Source organism: Budorcas taxicolor, chromosome 14 (assembly GCF_023091745.1).
Source record: "Budorcas taxicolor isolate Tak-1 chromosome 14, Takin1.1, whole genome shotgun sequence".
Classification (NCBI taxonomy): Eukaryota; Metazoa; Chordata; class Mammalia; order Artiodactyla; family Bovidae; genus Budorcas; species Budorcas taxicolor.
The window spans coordinates 89,926,387-89,946,257 of NC_068923.1; positions in this window are offsets into that span (position 1 = coordinate 89,926,387).

The following is a 19,871-nucleotide window of genomic DNA, read 5'->3' on the forward strand; positions in this document are numbered from 1 at the left end:
TTCCGGTTTCAGATTTACAAAGTTCTTCAAAGTGAATATTTTATTATGATTTTGTAGATGAGAAAACTGAGGTTCAGAGAGGATAAGTCATTTGACCAAGGGAAACAGCTAAAGCAGTCAAACTAGGTGTTCATTCTCACACCTGATGACCACAAACCACTTCCGTTGCTCATTACCCCAGGATCCACGCTGTAGAACCGCAGCAGCCTGTGTTGAACTCATGTAAGCATCTCAAATAGCATTCTGACATTCAAAAGTAAGTAAAATATATTGCTAAAATTAATTTTATTTGCTTTTTTCCATTTTTAATGTAATTACTAGAAGATTTTAAATCACGTGTGTCTCTCATTTGTAACTTCACTATGGTTCTCCTGGAAGCATTGTTTCAGGGTGTGTTAGCCACTCAGTCGTGTCCAACTGTTTGCAACTCCATGGGCTGTAGCCTACCAGACTCTTCTATCCATGGAATTTTCCAGGCAAGAGTACTGGAACGGGGTACCATGCCCTCCTCCAGGGGATCTTCCTGACACAGGCACTGAATCTCCTGCATTGCAGGCAGATTCTTTACCGTTTGAGCTACCCAGGAAGACCTATTGTTTAAGAAAATGCTATAAATTTCTTACTCAGTGTGTTTCCAATTGCCTTTTATTTTGCTTTTACTTATCCCTTTTATCCTCCTGAAATCTATGAAGCTACATGAATGTTCTCATTAACAAGATTCAGAAAACTTTTATTGGACGCATCAGCAAAGTGTTTTTCCCTGAGTGCTTGAATTAGAGGATTTGTAACTTCCTGAGTGCTCCTGAAAAGCTTTTTGGCGGCAGAATGTTATTGCTACCTGAATAGAATGTAAGTGCATTCAAATGAGGGTCAAGTTTTGCTCTCTATTTTCTACCACGATCAATATTGTAAATGGTTGGTGCAGATGGGTTAACAAGAGAGGGAACTAAGAGGGTAAGAGAGAATACTAACTGATTCTATTCAATGACAAGAGAAATGAAGCAAATTATTAAAACTTAGAACTGCCAAACTATTTTTATTCTGAAAAAAAAAAGTTTATTTCCACTGCCTTTAGAGTTATCGTCCACCCTCTCTCCATGCCCCTTGCCCTCTGAGAGTCTTATCTATAGCCTAAACAGACACAAATATCTTGTTAAAATAAAAATCTCCCTTTTTCTCTCCAAACCCCAACTACTTAGGCCAAAATTTTATCAAAATTGCAATTTAAAGAGGAAAATAAACTGAGATGTGAAACATGGTCAGCCTCATTTAACTATGTTTCTTTGATTTGCAAATTGGGATATTGCTAAAAACAAGAAAACAGACAAAATGGAGTAGCTTATGCTAAGTCCCATGGCACCAAAGAGACTCAGTTATAGTTTTGCCTCCACCGGAAGTGGAATTTTAAACCAGCCAGTCAGGAATTGCCTGATTCAGCACTGGTTACATAATCTGCGGGGTAGACCCCTACTGTCCCCAAAAGGGCAGTAATCTTGGAATAACTTGGAACAACCAGCCTGCTTTTTTGTCTAGGGTAATCCTTTGTTCCTGACCCTCTGCCTCTGCAAGTCTGTCAAGGTCCTCACAGCTCTTTCCTCTCTGCTAGAGTGGGTGCTACCCAATTCAAACCGCTGCTGCTGCTGCTGCTGCTAAGTCGCTTCAGTCGTGACCGACTCTGTGCGACCCCAGAGACGGCAGCCCACCAGGCTCCTCCGTCCCTGGGATTCTCCAGGCAAGAACACTGGAGTGGGTTGCCATTTCCTTCTCCAATGCATGAAAGGGAAAAGTGAAAGTGAAGTCGCTCAGTCGTGTCTGACTCTTAGCGACCCCATGGACTGCAGCCCACCAGGCTCCTCTATCCGGATTTTCCAGGCAAGAGTACTGGAGTGGGGTGCCATTGCCTTCTCCAAATTCAAACTGAGTTTTGCTCAAATAAATTCTTAAAGATGCTATTGTACCTCAGTTTCTCTTTTAGCAATATATTTAATTTTCAAGTTTTCTTGATTTCATTTCTGATGTAGTCCTTCACCCAGAAGAATAAAAGATCTACGGTGTCTGTTTTTCCTCTTTCTTCGCTATTAGTTGTGGAAATGACCCAGACAGGAATCTGGACCAGCTTACAGAATAGCCCACAGGGATTTGCATACTAAGAGTTTTTAAATATGCAGTTTTAAAAATCTAAATCTAAGCCTGTGGGCTCATTTAACTAATGAAAGTTGATTAGATTTTTTTTTCAGGTCTAGAGACAAAATTAGCAAAAAGCTAGGACTAAAATAAACCTCCAAAATAACCGGTTTTAATCTCTTTCCTCAGAGTATCTGAAGGGGAGGGACTAGCAAGCTGTAATGGAAACATGAAGTTCAAGTTGACCCTGATGATCTTTTAGTGAAGGCCTTATGGTTTGGCTTGCTTTTTACTTGCTTAAGACTAAACCGTTTTTAATAACCTATACTGTTCTCCCTTGAAACAAAGCACTCTGTAAAGTGTGTGATTGTATCTTGCTTGTAGCATTATGATTTGACATCCTTCCTCTACAAAGCACTTTGTGGCACATATTTTTAATTCATATAAATCAATTAACTCAATTTTAGGACTTTTCTGTGTTGCCACCAGTGATAACCAGACTTACTCATGGCCTTAATAAAAATCACTCACCCAGGAGCGGAATAGGGGCTCAAATTGCTTTAAAAACTAGAAATAAAACTACCATATGACCTAACAATCCCATTACTGGGCATAAACCCTGAGAAAACCACAACTGAAAATTACACATGTACCCCAATGTCCATTTCTGCACTATTTACAATAGCTAGGACATGAAGCAACCTAGATGTCCATCCACAGAGGAACAGGTAAAGAAGCTGTGGTACCTATACACAGTGGTACAATGCTCAAGCATAAAAAGTCAGAAAGACAGATATCATATATGGATGCATAATGACGCATGTGGGATCTAGAAAGATGGTACTGATGACCCTATTTGCATGGCAGCAGTGGAGATGTAGGCATAGGAAACAGACTTGTGGAAACAGTGGGCGAAGGAGAGAGTGAATGAATTGGAAGACGACCATGAGAACATACACATTCCCAAATGTAAAGTAGATAGCCAGCGGGAGCTTGCTCTCTGACTCTGGGAGCTCAAATCAGTGACAACGTAGAGGGGCGGGATGGGGTGGGAGGAAGCAGAGAGCTTCAAGAGGGAGGGGACATACTATACATGGCTGATTCATGTTGATATGTGGCAGAAACCAACACGATATTGTAAAGCAATTATCCTCCAATTAAAAATAAACATATTTAAAAAAACAATAGAAGCTCAAGAGGCTTCTAACTTTTGAATAACAAATTTAACAATAGAACTCGCTTTTATTTAACATAAAATTTGTTGTTAAATATTTTGCATTAATTTGTTCATTTAGATAACATCCCCGAAATCAAGTTGTTTACATCCTCAAGGACTGACCCAGAGCACCAAGATAAATAGTCTTAACAACAAAGAATAGATTTCTGTTAATTTCCAGTTCCTTTGGCAGGTAATAAGTTTGTTTTCTTTATCATTAGAATAAACCAAGTTTCTCAGACTTAGGAGTGCCCCACACTGTAATGTCAATGCTCTAATTTGGCATTTAGAAATGAGTAGCATTATACTTAGAAAGGTGTTGCATACATATCTTAGTCTATTTGGACTTCTATAATAGAATAACACAGTCTGGGTGCCTTACAAACAACTGAAGTTTATTACTCACAGTTTTGGAGGCTGGGAAGTTCGTTAGCAAGATGCTAGTAGATTCAGTGTCCAATGAGGGCCTGCCCTGACTTCATAGATGGCTAACTTCTTGCTTCGTCCCCTTACAGTAGAATGGATGAAGAAGCTCCTTGGGGGTCTCTTTTATAGGAGTACTAAACCCATAGGAGCTCTCATGATCCAACTGCCTCCCAAAGGTCCCATCTTTAAATATCATCACACTAAGAGTTGGGATTTCAACATATGAATTTTAGAAGGAAGACACAAGCATTACATAAAAACACACATAGACACACATATATATATATAATATATATATATAAAGAAATGTGTTATGTATTATAAGGAAATATAAAAAAGAGCTTTAGCTACTTATTTTTATTGATTTACTCTTATTTATTCATTGCTGCACTTGGACTTTCTCTAGTTGCAGCTCATGGGCTTTGCCTGGTTGTAACAAGTTGGCTGCTCTTTGCTGCGGTGCGGGCCTCTCGTTGTGGTGGGGACCTCTCGTTGTGGTGGCTTCTCATGCTGCCCAGCATGGGCTCTAAGCCTTCGGGCTTCAGTAGTCGAGGTGCATGGGCTCAGTAGTTGTAACGCTCAGGTTTAGTTGCTCCACGGCATGTGGGATCTTCCTGGAAAAGGGATCGAACCCATGTCGCCCAGTTGGCAGGCGAGTTCTCAACCACTGGACCACCAAGCAGGTCCCAAAGAGATTTATCATAAAAAGTTAGCTTACATGATTACGGAAGCTGACCTATCCCAAGGTCGGCAGTCAGCAAGAACCTGCAGAACTAACGGCACGGTGCCAGTTCAAAGGCCAACAAGACCGAAACCCAGGCAGAGCTGATGTTTCTTTTACCTCAGAAAGCAGGTAAAAGCCAACATCCATCCTGCTTGATGGCAAAATCCCTTCTGCTCACAACAGGGTCAGCCCTTTTGTGCTACTCTGGCCTTCAGCTGATTGGATGAGGCACAACCTGCTTAGGAAGAGCAATCTGATTTACTCAGTCTACCCATCCGAATGTTACTCTCATCCAGAAACGCCCAGAATAATATTTGACTGAATGATACCTGGCCACCCAATGGCCCAGTTAAAATAACATATACAACTAACCATCAATATGTGTGTGTGTATTATCTTTCAGAAAAATTATGCTAAGCACCAATAACACATAATAAAAACTGGCAAGAAAGGGGGCAATATTGAGTACTCATCCTGGCATATCTACAGGCATGATATTTTCAAATAACAGATTTTCCCTTATTTGATAAGGGAAACATTTTTCTTTATGAAAGAATTCTAGCTCAGTAAATGTTGAAGGGATAATAGAATCAGAAATCAAAATTTTGCAGTGTTGATGAACCAAAATTTAATGAAGCCCATTTACAGGAACTGTAAAAGAGAAATCAAAATTGTGGAATGTTCTATCCCACAATTGACTTGGTTTTTTACATACCAATACAAGAGAAGAAAGAGCAAGGATAATCTTAAATTAAGAAATTTAGAAGAGTTAAGACAGACCTAACAGAATTTGTCTAGCTCTTGATAACTAACAAGGTCTAAAAATACTTTTTCAGCTAATCAGAGAAATCAGCAGTTATTAGGTGATACCAAAGAGTTACTATGACATTTATTAGGTGTCACACATAGAATTTCTTTACACTATTCTCTATTCTTATGTGCATTTGATATTTTCCATAAGAAAAAGAAGTTTAAAAAGAAAAAAAGCATACACTCTTTTACCCTTTACCATCACTGTGTGAGGTTGCCCATTTCTTCTTATCTTTAGCAATATTTATAACCAGCCTAGATAGCACATTACTTTGCCAACAAAGGTCCGTCTAGTCAAGGCTATGTTTTTTCCAGTGGTCATGTATAGATGTGAGAGCTGGACTGTGAAGAAAGCTGAGCACCAAAGAATTGATGCTTTTGAACTGTGGTGTTAGAGAAGACTCTTGAGAGTCCCTTGGACTGCAAGGAGATCCAACCAGTCCATTCTCAAGGAGATCAGTCCTAGATGTTCATTGGAAGGACTGATGCTAAAGCTGAAACTCCAGTACTTTGGCCACCTCATGCGAAGAGTTGACTCTTTGGAAAAGACTGATGTTGTGAGGGGTTGGGGGTAGGAGGAGAAGGGGACCACAGAGGATGAGATGGCTGGATGGCATCACCGACTCGATGGACATGAGTTTGGGTGAACTCCGGGAGTTGTTGATGGACAGAGAGGCCTGGCGTGCTGCAATTCATGGGGTCGCAAAGAGCTGGACACGACTGAGTGACTGAACTGAACTGAAACATTTTTTGTTAATCTAACAAGTGAAAATAACTTATTCTACTGTTTTAATTTGCAGTTCTTTAAAGTACACAGCATGATGGTTTGAATTATATATATTATGATGTGATTACCAATATAGATTTAGCTAACATTCATCTTCTCATATAGATACAATAAAAAGAAAAGAAAATAGAAAAGCATAAAGGAAAACAACATTTCTTCTTGTGATAAGAGCTCTTAGGATCTAACTATCTACATTCTTGTATATCAAACAGCAGTGTTACTTACAGTCATGTTGTACACAACATTCCTAGTAATTATTCATCTTATAACTGAAAGCTTGTCTTTTGACCACTTTCCTCCCATCTCTTCCTTTCACAACCTTTAGTAACTACAAGTCTGATCTATTTTTATATTAGAGTTTTGTCTAGATTTCACATGTAAGTGAGATCATACATTTGTCTCTCTCCATCAGATTCATTTCACTTAGCCTTCAAGATCCATCCATGTTGTCACAAATGGTAGGATGTCCTCATTTTTTAGGGCTGAATAATGTTTCGCTGTATAGATTATGTATATATATATAATATATATATATATATATATATTGCATATACATACATATGCCACAACTTCTTTCTTTATCCATCCATCCACCTATGGACACTTAGACTGTTTCCATGTCTTGGCTACTGTAAACAATGCTGCTATGAACTTGGGGGTGCAGGTATCTTTTCAAGTTAATGTTTTCATTACCTTTGAATATGTTCTCAGAGGCAGAATTGCTGGTTCATATGTAATTCTGTTTTTAATTTTTTTAAGTGTAATATGGAGATATCATTAGCCATAGTGGCTGCTGCAATTTATAATATCATCAACAGTGTCCAAAGGTTCCCTTTCCTCCACATCCATGCCCCCTTCTCTTACCTCACATCTTTTTGTTTATGAGCATTCTAACAGATAAGAGGTGCTATCTCATTGTGGTTTTAATCTGCATTTCCCCGATGGCTAGTGACGTTGAGCATCTTTTCATGAACCTGTTGGCCTTTTGTACATCTTCTTTGAGAAATGTTTATCCAGATTCTCTGCCAATTTTTTAACTAGGTTATTTGATTTTTGCTACTGAGTCATATGAGTTCTTTCTATATTTTGGATTTCTATATTTGCTTATCAGATTATGGTTTGCAGTTTCTTTCCACTTTTAATCTCCCGCCACCAAAGGAGAGAGATTAAATGAGATCACTTAAAATTCTCATTTCTCCTGCTACAGTTTGTGCACACACACACACACACACACACACATATGTAATTTTAACCTGACAGCTGTTTTCTCTGTGCCTGATAGTGATAAGTAAAACTTAAATCTTGATACACAGACTATCTGGAATTCAGTTAAACTTTTCTCAAGGTTTATATTCCTAGTAATAATTGTAGGACTTCCCAAGAAAACCATTTAGCCAAATTTGCTCAAACTTTTGCCACATGAATACTTTTATTTTCACTTCTGCATTGATATGTTACGTAAAGACAGCTCCTGTTAGCTAATCACTACGGGAAAGTATCTTTGATAATTTTGGAAATGAGCATTCTGCCCTCGTACTACTGTTGTCTGAAGCAGTACTTAAGCTTGCTTAAGCCTATTAGTGAGACCACCAAAACTTGGAAGGTAGAAAACCTGATACATTTTGTTGAAAAAAATTATATATTCATCTTTAATTGCTTCTTGAAATAGCCACCCCCTCATAATTCGTGGTAACCAGTGAATACTGGAAGACAGATCTGGCTACTGCATATGTGAACAAATGCGGGCCTTCCATCTCTTATTCTTTTTTTTTTAAACTGTAGTATAATTACTTTACAATGTGTGAGTTTCTATCGTACAACAACGTGAATCAGCTCTTTGAATACACATATCCCTTCGCTCTTGAGAACTGTCCCGCCCGACCCCCATCCCAGCCCGCTAGATCATCCCAGAGCACTGAGCTGAGCCCTGCGCGCTCTACAGCGGCTTCCCAGCAGCTATTTTCCACATGGTAGTACCCTTCGCTCTTGAGAACCGTCCCACCCAGCCCCCATCCCAGCCCGCTAGATCATCATAGAGCACCGAGCTGAGCTCTGCGTGCTCTACGGCAGCTTTCCAGCAGCTGTCTATTTCTCACATGGTAGTATATACTTCTTATTCTTACATTGATGTTAATTACTGAGAAGTAAATATAATGCCCAGCTAGGTCAGTAGGCCACGTATCAGAGGAACTAGCAAAGGGCTACATAGTTCATTATGTACATATCCTATTATAAATCTATATGCCTATAGAAGTGAAAAATGATAAGGGCACATGAAACTTGAGGAAACTCTCTGCCATTGACTCCTTATTTTAATAATAATGGTCACACTTTCAAAATAATATATTACGGCTCAGTGTAGAGAAGATTCGGAGACACACGTCACTCTACATGTTCAGGAGCTCTGTTTTCTTCAGCTCACTGGCCCTGGGCAACTGTAGATCCCTTTCTCTTTATCCACCTGGAACTGAATAAGCTGTAGCCTTCCTGACTGGCAAAATTAGACTTTAGGTACCTCCCCTTGCAGACGTCTCATACCGACCTCAACTGGCCCAGTATGTTGAGTTAACAAATGTACCCATCAGAGCTCTACCAAGCCAAGGAAGCAATCATCCACTTCCGAAGTCCTCGTTTCTGGAAGCAGGTGGAAATATGTCAGACACTGACTAACAGGGCTGTTTACTCTGAAAGCATTAACATTTGTTCTGACTCATAAGCTACCTTTTTTTGTTGAAATTCCTTAAGTAAGATTCTTCGTAGATTGATTTAAAATAAAGTTTATTCAATTTTAAAAACTGTTAAATTGAGCCTGCTAAACTACTTGCCTGTTGCAATGTTCAAGGTTGATTCAAATTTTGTCATGGCTTGTTTCTTAATCAAGTAATGTTTAAATTCCTTTGTTCAAAATTAACATTGAGAAACAATTTCAAACAGAAAACTCCAGTCTTGATGATGGTGACACAGTCTTGATTCATACAGAAATTGTCAAAACATGCAAGCTTATGGCTTTTACTGACTTCTACCACTTTTTACTATATAGACACTGTGGTGGGTTATGCATTTGAACTTAATGCACATCAGAGTTAGAAACGCTATGGCAGAAACTATTAGCTGTGAAACCAATATCCATTCTGCAATTTTTCATTAGTGAAAGAGTCTCTATATTCTGGGAGCAGCAGTCCTTCCAAATATAGAACTATTATATATCTCACTCACATTATGGTTGGGATGATCAGTTACATGTAAATAAATGTTACTGTAGGGGAGAGGTGCACGGACTCTCTTTAAAAGGAAACCATCTATCTGGAAGGCACACTCATCTATTCTGGTACTGTTTTCTTTTTGCTATAGTATGGCTAAAGCCACAGTGGTTACTCTGTGAGCATGAAGCTACCTTGGGGATGGAAGCTGGATGCTAAGAATATCAAGGCAGGGAGATAGAAGGAGCCTGAGACAATACTGACCTTGCGCAGCCCCCAGACCATTCTAGAATGGTGCTTTGCCATAATGGATATTGTGAAACAAGTCTCTATTTTGGTAAAATGATTTTAGGTCCTAGCCATGAAATACAATTCCTAATTGAAAAAAACTATTTTAGCAAAGTCTGTATTTTCATAACACACCCAGAATTAGAGTTATGGTCTTTTTAAAAAATTTAAAGTGTAGCACATAATGATTTGACTCACATATCCCATGAATGCATGCTAAGTCACTCCAGTCATTCCTGACTCTTTGCGACCCCATGGACTGTAGCCCGCCAGGTTCCTCTGTCCGTGGGATTCTCTAGGCAAGAACACTGGAGTCGGTTGCCATGCCTTCCTCTGGGGGATCTTCCCCACCCATGGATCAAATTCAGTCTTCTGCGGCTCCTGCATGGCAGGCAGATTCTTGACTGTTTCACAATGTTTAATGATCATTTATCATCTCATATAGACACAAAATTAAAGAAACAGAAAAAAAAACTCCTTGCTGTTAGAGCTATTAGGATTTACCTTCTTAACAACCTTCATGTAGGACATACAGCAGTGCTGATTATATCTATTATGTTATATATTACGTCCCTAGTACTTATTTCGGAGAAGGCAATGGCACCCCACTCCAGTACTCTTGCCTGGAAAACCCCGTGGACCGACCCTAGTGGGCTGCAGTCCATGGGGTTGCTAAGAGTCGGACACAACTGAGCGACTTCACTTTCACTTTTCACTTTCATGCATTGGAGAAGGAAATGGCAACCCACTCTAGTACCCTTGCCTGGAAAATCCCGTGGACAGAGGAACCTGGTGGGCTGCAGTCCATGGGGTCGCTAAGCGTCGGACATGACTGAGCGACTTCACTTTCACTTCTCACTTTCATGCATTGGAGAAGGAAATGGCAACCCACTCCAGTGTTCTTGCCTGGAGAATCCTAGGGACGGGGGAGCCTGGTGGGCTGCCGTCTATGGGGTCGCACAGAGTCGGACATGACTGAAGCGACTTAGCAGCAGCAGCAGCAGTACTTATTTATCTTGTAACTAGAAGTTTGTACCTTTAAATTGTCTTCATCCAGTTCCCGCTCACCCCTATCCCTGTCTCTGGTAACTGCAAATCTGATCTCTCTTTTTTTTTTAATGACTTTGTTTGTTTTTGAAGCATAATTGTTGGTTTAGAGTACTATGCTGGCCCACAGTACCATGTTGGTTTCAGAGTGATGATCTTTTGAAAGAACATACAATACTATCAAGTGGTATTCATAGGATATACTTTAGAGCTTTCATAATTAAATGTGCATCTTAATGGGGTGAAGCTTTAGATAAAGTCAGTATTTCTTTCCTGTCACCCTGTCCTAGTGAATATTAGGGCACTGTCTTATATACCAGTGATAAGATTTCATCATTATAAAGGAAACATTAATCTCATTAAAGCACATTTCTATCGATTAGAATGCTTTCAATTGCAAGAATACAATATAAATTGAATATGTAACAAAGTCACAGCAAATTATTTTATCTTTCAGAACAACTTAGTATAATCTAGACTTTATATAGACAGAGAATACTCTCACACATTTATTAATCAGCATACAGTGAGCATATGTTGTTTTTGCTATGCACAAATCACCTCCCACTACTTCTGGGATCAGATCTTTTTTCTTAGAAATTTCCTTCCATAGTGTTCAGTTGGGGTCCACCCTGCCTCCTGTACCAAGCTATAGTGTCTGGATTTAGCCAGTTCTGAGCAATCAAATTATCTCTTATTCTTGGTCCCAGTAACTGATTCTGAATTGACAGCTGACACAAGCTGGACTAATCAGATCTTCCTAGGATGTTTTATCAAAACTATCTGAAAAGAATTTTTGCAGATAGGAAATGAGTCTATGTGATTTTGGTGGCCATTTGGGGGCCTAACTCAAGAGTACAGAGTTAGCAATCTAAGAACCTGACATTATCTGAGGCCCTAGATTCAGCTGTGTCTGACGCAACTCATGTCCTGCTGCACGCGCCCATGTTTCCTTTTCTGCAGAAATGCGTAAAGCAGGAATTCAAGTAGGATGCAAAGCCCGACCTAATCTCAGTAGAAGAGATGTCTGGATTTCTGTGCATGCCTCTATAAGCTCTTCATTTACATTTAAGTTTTATTAATGATGCTCAAAGTTAGAGAATACATATAGGCAACATGATTTTGTGTTATTAATATGATAATTTGAAGATACATAGTCCCATAACCATGTGTCCATATTTATACTCTTACAAAAGAAGAAATCAGAAAAATCCTTGTCTCTAATCTAGCATCAAGTAAGAGTATTTCACCAAAGTAAAACACACATATAACACACAGATACACGCTCCAGGCCCACCCTGAGACACGCTTCTGTGACCGTGCTAAACCAGGGAGCGGGGGTGCCAGGACCAAACCATCTTGGTGACAAGAAGAAGACTGCACATCCCGTGACACTACAGTCACTATACTCACTCACACTGTGCCCACTACACTCACTCATTTCCATATCACTATACTCACTCACACTATACCCACTACACTCACTCTCACTGTACTCACTAAACTCACTCGAGAGCCACTGCCGTCAGAAAGCTACAGCCAGATCCAGGCCCTGCAGTGCCTGTTGCCTCTGTGCCGGAAAGTATGAGACATTCCCAGGTCCTACCCCTCCACCCCATCAACTCTGTGCGCCTTGCACCCTTGCTAATGCTACCCTGGGAAAACCCAAAGCTCTACAAAGAGCAAAACCAGAAGTAGAGAAGCATGGGCTCAGCCTCCTTTTGGCCTCTCCACGGGGTGAACCTAGTCACAGCCACATTCTCTTGCTGGGAGACTCTCACGGACAGGGAAGACTGGTGGGCTGCAGTCCGTGGGGCACGAAGACTCTGAGCAATCACATTCAGGAACCTGGCAGCAAGGATTCATTCAAAATGTAATTTTAGTATTTTAATTTTTCAGCCTCTGCTGTACAGAAAGGCCCAGGAGAAGGAGGGTAGGCTAGATGCCGTATGCAAATCCACCACATCCGTGACAGAGAATACAGTTATTGATTTGTGAATTGAGAATATAAAATCTCATTTCATTTTTTTAATCATGTTTTTTTAAAAAAATATGAAAGCTTTTTTCATGAGAAAAAAAAAAAAGGCTTTTTTATCTCCTCCCCCCCGCCCCCGCCCCAGAAACCTTCATTGGTATATAGAAGATTTTTCATATCTTCTTTGGGTGATTGATTTTATTTTTATTTAAAAATTTCTTAATTGAAGTATGCTTCGTTTACCATGTTGTGTTAATTTCTTCTTTTAAGCAAAGCAATTCAGATATCTGTATCTTTAAAAAATATTCTTTCTGTTATGGTTTATCCCAGGACATTGAATACAGGTGCCTTTGTGACACAGCAGGACCTTGCTGCTCACCCATCCTATCTATATGCGATAGTTTGCATCTACCACCCCCAACCTCCCATACTGATATTTTTAAAAGCTAAAATGCTAGTTTTCTCTTTTTTTAATTTTTTAAAATTAATTCTAAATATTTCTAAATGTTTTGAATAGACGGATTATGGGGACCCTAGTTATTTATTATGCAGTTGACATAATAGCCACTCATCTCAATGCAAGACTCAATGCAAATACAATGGGTAATTGGTAAATATTTTTTTTTACTTTAGCTAATTTGTTAAAAGAGAAAAAATTCCATTGTGCAAACGAATCTAATACAGTTGTAACGCCGCTTACGAACATTCTGATGTACACATAAAATCAGCAACAGTGAAAGGATAAAAGGCAGGTCTACTGCGTGGTCAGGTCACTCGAGATGGCTGTTCTGCTCTCTGCACCTCCCTCGCTGGGCCGGCGCCTGCTTCACCGACACCCTCCTCACAGGACTGACCTCTGGCACACTCGCCCCAGGCCCCGGTTAGTGAGTGTCCCTCAAAGTGGAGGCGGGGGACGCGCCCCTCTGCCACTTTCCCGAGTAACCAGATGAGCCTGCCTGACGTCAGTTCCCCCGATCGCCTCTCTCCCCGCCTAGAGCAAAGACTTACCACCTTCTCACGGTTCTCAGCACACGGTGGGGAGTCACTCTGGGACCTTATTTCAGACATTCCTTGTCCATCAAACCCGTGATGTCTCGGTTGCTGACTGCAGGCTCTCTCCAGTCTTGAAGGTGGGCAAGAATAGGCTTTGTGGGCCTGCAGGTGCAGCCCAAAATCCATTCTCAAGTTTTCTGCCATTGCCGTAGAATGAGACCAAAATAGCTTTTTCAGAAATATGAGTGTTTTTGGACAATTCTGTGTCTACATCTATAGCAGAAAAATTTTCCTTCAAATTAAAATAAATTTGAGAATACAATTTTTTTTTTTTGCAGAACAGAATTACTCTGTATAGAAACTTTAGCAGCTGACAAATTGGTTATATTAATGTCAAATCACAGGAGAGAACTTTTCAAATTTTGTATTTTTTTTTCCTGAACTGGTTTTATTTTGTTTTTGTTTTTTTCTAATGTGAAAGAATTACCTTTTAAAAGCTGCTAACAGTCTCTATTTTGAGAGACGTAGAAATTAAATCCCACTTTTCATTGATTTTATTTGTTCAGTGATTGTCAACAAATAGTCCTTTTAGTGTCTAAAAAAAAAAAATAATTAAGGCAGATGTCCTAAAGATAAGAGAATAAAAGAGTGCTTTTGCGAGGATCTGGGCTACAGATACTGGTGGTGAAATTAACTGGGTTCCGCAAATGTCATTTCAAACTTTTGGCTTTATCTGGGGGTCAAAGAACCATTCAAAGGAAAAGATGCAGATCCCAAAGCTTCTCTTGAAAGTTGAGAGTAGTTTGAGACTCTCTGATGGACAGTGCTCCTGAGAGAGGTAGTTGGTCTCCAAGGTGAATAATATCTCAAAGAAGAAATTAATCACAGGAAAGTGCCTTGTCCAGACTGACTTGAGTCCAACCTAAAGGCCTTGGGCCCAGAGAGGAGGCCTGGAAGTGAGCTGTGCCTTCAGCGGCTCAGCCTGCCTGGAATAAAGTGCCTGGGTTTGAAGTCCAAGAGCTGAGCCCTAAGAGCAATTCCCTGTGGGAATTTCAGCCCATTTTGATGTGAAGTATCATAGTTCAAGTATTGCTTTGGGCTTAGAGGACCCACATGTGCCCTGAGAAGGTATTGTGACCTTGGAAGCGGACCTTGGCTAGTGGGCTGACCATAGTTGCTTGTTGTTTGAAACTGTTGAACTGGACCCTTTGACCTCAGTAAGAACTTTGGGAAGAGAAGATATGCAAGTGTGTTGCTCAAAGAGATACCTGGTCCAATCTTGGATGAAAACTCGTTATTTTTCCAAAGTACCCCTGGTGCAGCCGTGGTTAATAGCTGATTGAGTCAGTTCCTCATAAACTAAGAGCATCGTGTCCTTTTCATGCTTGTCTTTTCTCTACAAACCATCAGATCCTTCTCACGTGCTGGATGAACTATGGGCTTTGTCAATAATTATGTACTGAGTATTTAGCATCCTTCATTTATTTGTTAGTCTCTTGTCCTCCAGCAACCAAGTGGGTTTCTCTTGTCTACCACCACTGCTGGATGGAACCAAATGCCATTCATCTCCTTCAGACTAATGGACTCAGTTGTCTCAGCCCTGTGTGTAACTCTAAAAAGGAAGCCCATGATATCAAGTTTATTCCCCAGTGCTTTTTCTTCAACAAATATAACTGATTTCCCATGAGAGTGCCAGCATTTCCTGTGTCAGCCAAGCTGAGAAAAGCTTGAACTCAGATGATCTTTGTGTCCCAGTGTATTCTCATTTGTCCATGTCAGTTCAGAATAATCAGAAAGACAAACGGAGGGTAAAAAGGCATGTTTTATTCACATTTTCTCTGATCTAAGAAAGTATTGAGAATAAGTTCCTTTATGAAAAAAAGCAGCTCGCTGTTCTTTGTCAAGCAAATAGATTATATTATTTATATTTAGGACCCTAAAAGGGAGAAAAATGGTTCCCAGAGCTTTTGGCTTAGAAGCTATTGTTTGCAGGTAATTTTAAAATGTATTTTTAAAAGCCCCATTATGTTTCACTAAGGATAGTTTTCCTGGTTTCCATAGTGATATCCAAAACGTGTGTAGGTGCAATCAAAGAGAGTCATTGCATTAATAGGTGGTTTAGCGTTTCTGTTGAATAAGAAGGTTATCCAATGTTTTAATATAACTGAGCTATTTTTTAAGTCCTCATTCCTTAATGAACGCATTTAACATCAGATGTCTTCTTATGAAATGAACACTAAAGCCCACTTTACTTGAAATTTAAAGCAGTTACAAAGGGAAAAAAATCTTTTCAAAGTTTCAAAGATACTAGAAGCTGTTCTCATCATACTTTGCTTTTATTAAGATTATGTGGAGAAATTTCTTTAGTCAATTACTCTGAAAGCATTTTTTAAATAACCTTCAATGCCACATAAAGAGAGATGGGGAGAAAATATGTGAGCAGATACAAAATGAGTTGATTTTTTCTCTCAAAGAGCTTACATCATTTTCTGTTAAGGGGCCTCACTTAGTTCTGTCCAGAAGTTAATTTTCACTATGGTAGGAACTGAAATCAACATTTTGTACACAATGAAAGAGAGGGCAAAAAATAGTTGAAGTAGCTCACAGAAAGCTCTTAGGATGCTCTTTTTTTTTTGCCCTGTACTATCTAGAACTATCTAGAGAAGGAAATGGCAACACACTCCAATATTCTTGCCTGGAGAATTCCATGGACAGAGGCGCCTGGCAGGCTACAGTCCATGTGGTCACAGAGAGACAGACACGACTGAGCAACTATCACTTATTCAATATTTAGAATTGATTCACTTAGAAACCAGACATCTATTGGGTCTAATGAATAATTATCAAATCATTTTAAAAACAAACAGAATTAGCAAGATGTTTTGTGACCTTTATTCAACAATTATTTTCCCATTATTCTGAATTCTCATGAACTATACATGAATGATGGAACTGATGGGAACATTTTTTAAAAACAATCAAACAAAGAAAAAGCCAAAACCTGACATCCTGTATTAGCCAACTGTGAGAACAAAGTGTCCTCTTCCTCTAAGTCGCTCAGTCGTGTCCGACTCTTTTCGACTCCATGGACTGTAGCCTACCAGGCTCCTCCATCCATGGGATTTTCCAGGCAAGAGTGCTGGAGTGGATTGCCATTTCCTTCTCCAGGGGATCTTCCCAACCCAGGAATCGAACCCGGGTCTCCCACATTGCAGGCAGACGCTTTACCATCTGAGCCACCAGGGAAGTTTATAGGAAGAATCTAATTCAAGTTTGGAGGTATTACCCTCCAAAGTGTTCTGGTGGTATGTTAATAAAATACTTTAGCTATTACATAGATGTTGATAGCAATCTTTAAATGTTCTGGGTTGAGCATTTACTTACAAAACATGCTCAAGGAAGATTAAGAATGGATCATTAGTGAACAAAGTCACACAGAGAAAAACAAATGATATTGCTTATACGCGGAATCTAAAAAAATGATAGAAGTGAACTTATTTGTAACACGGAAATGGAGTCAGAGATGTAGAAAACAGACTTATGGTTACCAGAGGAGAAAGGAGTGGGGAGGGATTAACTGGAAGATTGAGATTGACAGATACACATTACTGTATGTAAAATACCTAATAAAGATCTACCGAATAGCACAGGGAACTTTTCTCAGTACTCTATAATGCCCTTTATGGGGAAGACATCCAAATGAGAGGATATATGTATGTGTATAGCTGATTCACTTTGCTGTGCCACAGAAACTAATCATTTTTAGACTAATTATACTCCAATAAAAATATTTTTTAAAAAGATCGGAGCATTAGTATGATTCTCAAGGGTGAAATGGTCTCGGTGTCCTTTTAAAGTTGTATCTATTTATCTCTATCTACTAATATGTACTCACCTATCTATTTATTCAGTTGAATATTCACTGAGTGCAATATTTATTGCATATTGTGTGTTTTAGCTGTGTTTAGCATCATGGAGAAGAAAAAAAATATTCCATTCGTATCTCATGGAGCAATAGACCTAAATCAAATAACACAAATCACTTTGAAAGTTCGCTGCAAGGGGGAGTGGGTATTAACAGTGGTGATGAGTCTATGATGGTGAGGGATTTTAACAGGACAGAAGATTGAGAAGACTCTCAGAAGAAGGAATATGTAAGATAAGATCTAAAGGAGGAAAAAGAGGTACCTGGAAAGATGGCCAGTTTCTCCAAAGGGCAAGGGGAGCCAAAAATAGAGGTGCAGAGAAAGGTAGTGAAACAATCTGCAAGTCCTGTGGTTCGTATTAAGTCCTGTGGTCCCTATTAAGAACTTCTATCTGGTCTCAAGAGCCATCAGTATTAAGGGCCACTGAAAAGTCTACAGGGATGCCAGTGGATATTGCTAGATTTTTGTGTCAAAGAGCTATAGTTGCGACAGTAGCGGGGAGTTGAGTTTCTTTTCTTTAGAAGTAGCAGCTAAATAGCACAGAAAGTCAGGTTTCTACCTTTGTTAACTCTAATTGGGTTATCTAAAATTAGCAGTCCAGAGCCCTGTAAGAATGCATTATTCAGCCCATTGCATGTACTTATTTGATACCTAATAAGTGTTTGAACTGGATTTTCCTGGTGGCTCAAGTAGTAAAGAATCTGCCTGCAATGCAGGAAATTCACATTCAATCCCTGGGTCAGGAAGATCACCTGGAGGTCTTTACTCTTTAGTGTAAAGCCTACTTTGGACTAGTAGTCAGCCAACTTTGTCTGTAAAGGACCAATGAGTAAATATTTTAGGTTTAGAAGCCACACAATCGCTGTTTCAACTACTTGACTCTGCCATTGTAAAATGAAAGAAGCCATAAGCAATAGATAAAGAAACGAGCACAGATGTTTTCCAATAAAATATTATTTGCAAAAACATATGGGGAGCCAAATTTTGTCTGAAGGTGTAATTTACTGACCCTTGCTCTAGACCTTCTATAACAAGGCTGAAAATATTAGAAAGGTCAGTTTTCATTCTAATCCCAAACAAGGGCAATGCCAAAGAATGTTCATACCTCACATATGCAGAAGACATCACCCTTATGGCAGAAAGCGAAGAAGAATTAAAAAGCCTCTTGATGAAAGTGAAAGAGGAAAGTGAAAAAGTTGGCTTAAAACTCAACATTCAGAAAACTAAGATCATGGCATCTGGTCCCATCACTTCACAACAAATAGATGGGAAAACAGTGGAAACAGTGACAGACTTTATTTTCTTGGGCACCAAAATCACTGCAGATGGTGACTGCAGCCATGAAATTAAAAAACACTTGCTCCTTGGAAGAAAAGTTATGACCAACTTAGACAGCATATTAAAGAGCAGAGACATTACTTTGCCAACAAAGGTCCGTCTAGTCAAATCTATGTTTTTTCCAGTAGTCATGTATGGATGTGAGAATTGGACTGTGAAGAAAGCTGAGCACCGAAGAATTAATGCTTTTGAACTGCGCTGTTGGAGAAGACTCTTGAGAGTCCCTTGGACTGCAAGGAGATTCAACCAGTCCATCCTAAAGGAGATCAGTCCTGGGTGTTCACTGGAAGGACTGATGCTGACGCTGAAACTCCAATACTTTGGCCACCTGATGTGAAGAGCTGACTCATTTGAAAAGACCCTGATGCTGGGAGGGATTGGGGGCAGGAGGAGAAAGGGATGACAGAGGATGAGATGGCTGGATGGCATCACCGACTCAATGGACATGAATTTGGGTAAACTCCGGGAGTTGGTGATGGACAGAGAGGCCTGGAGTGCTGCGATTCATGGGGTCGCAAAGAGTCGGACACAACTGAGTGACTGAACTGAACTGAAGCATATATATTTGTGTGTGCTGTGTGCTGGTGTATTTTTTTTTAAGCTATGAGGAGCAGAGTGGGGTCGGCAGTACTATGAAGTATGTAAAGTATCTCTTAGAGCTGTATTTCCTGTCAAAAGGTCACTTTTTAGACTTCTAGTAAAGCTTCATTTCTACATAGAAAGGAAAGAAGGAAGGAAGGGAGAAGGCAGGGAGGGAGGGAGGAAAGGAAAGAAAGAAAGGGAGAGAGAAAATGTGAAAGCATCCTTAGGGCGGCAGGGGAGCGCTGGCTGGCTTTGTTGCTGCTCTTTTCAGCCTGGGAGTCGATGATGGACAGGGAGGCCTGCCATGCTGCAGTTCAAGGGGTCGCAAAGAGTCAGACACGACTGAGTGACTGAACTGAACTGAACTGAACTGAACTGAACTGATGGAATTCCCTGATGGCTCAGTGGATAAAGAATCCACCTTAAACGCAGGAG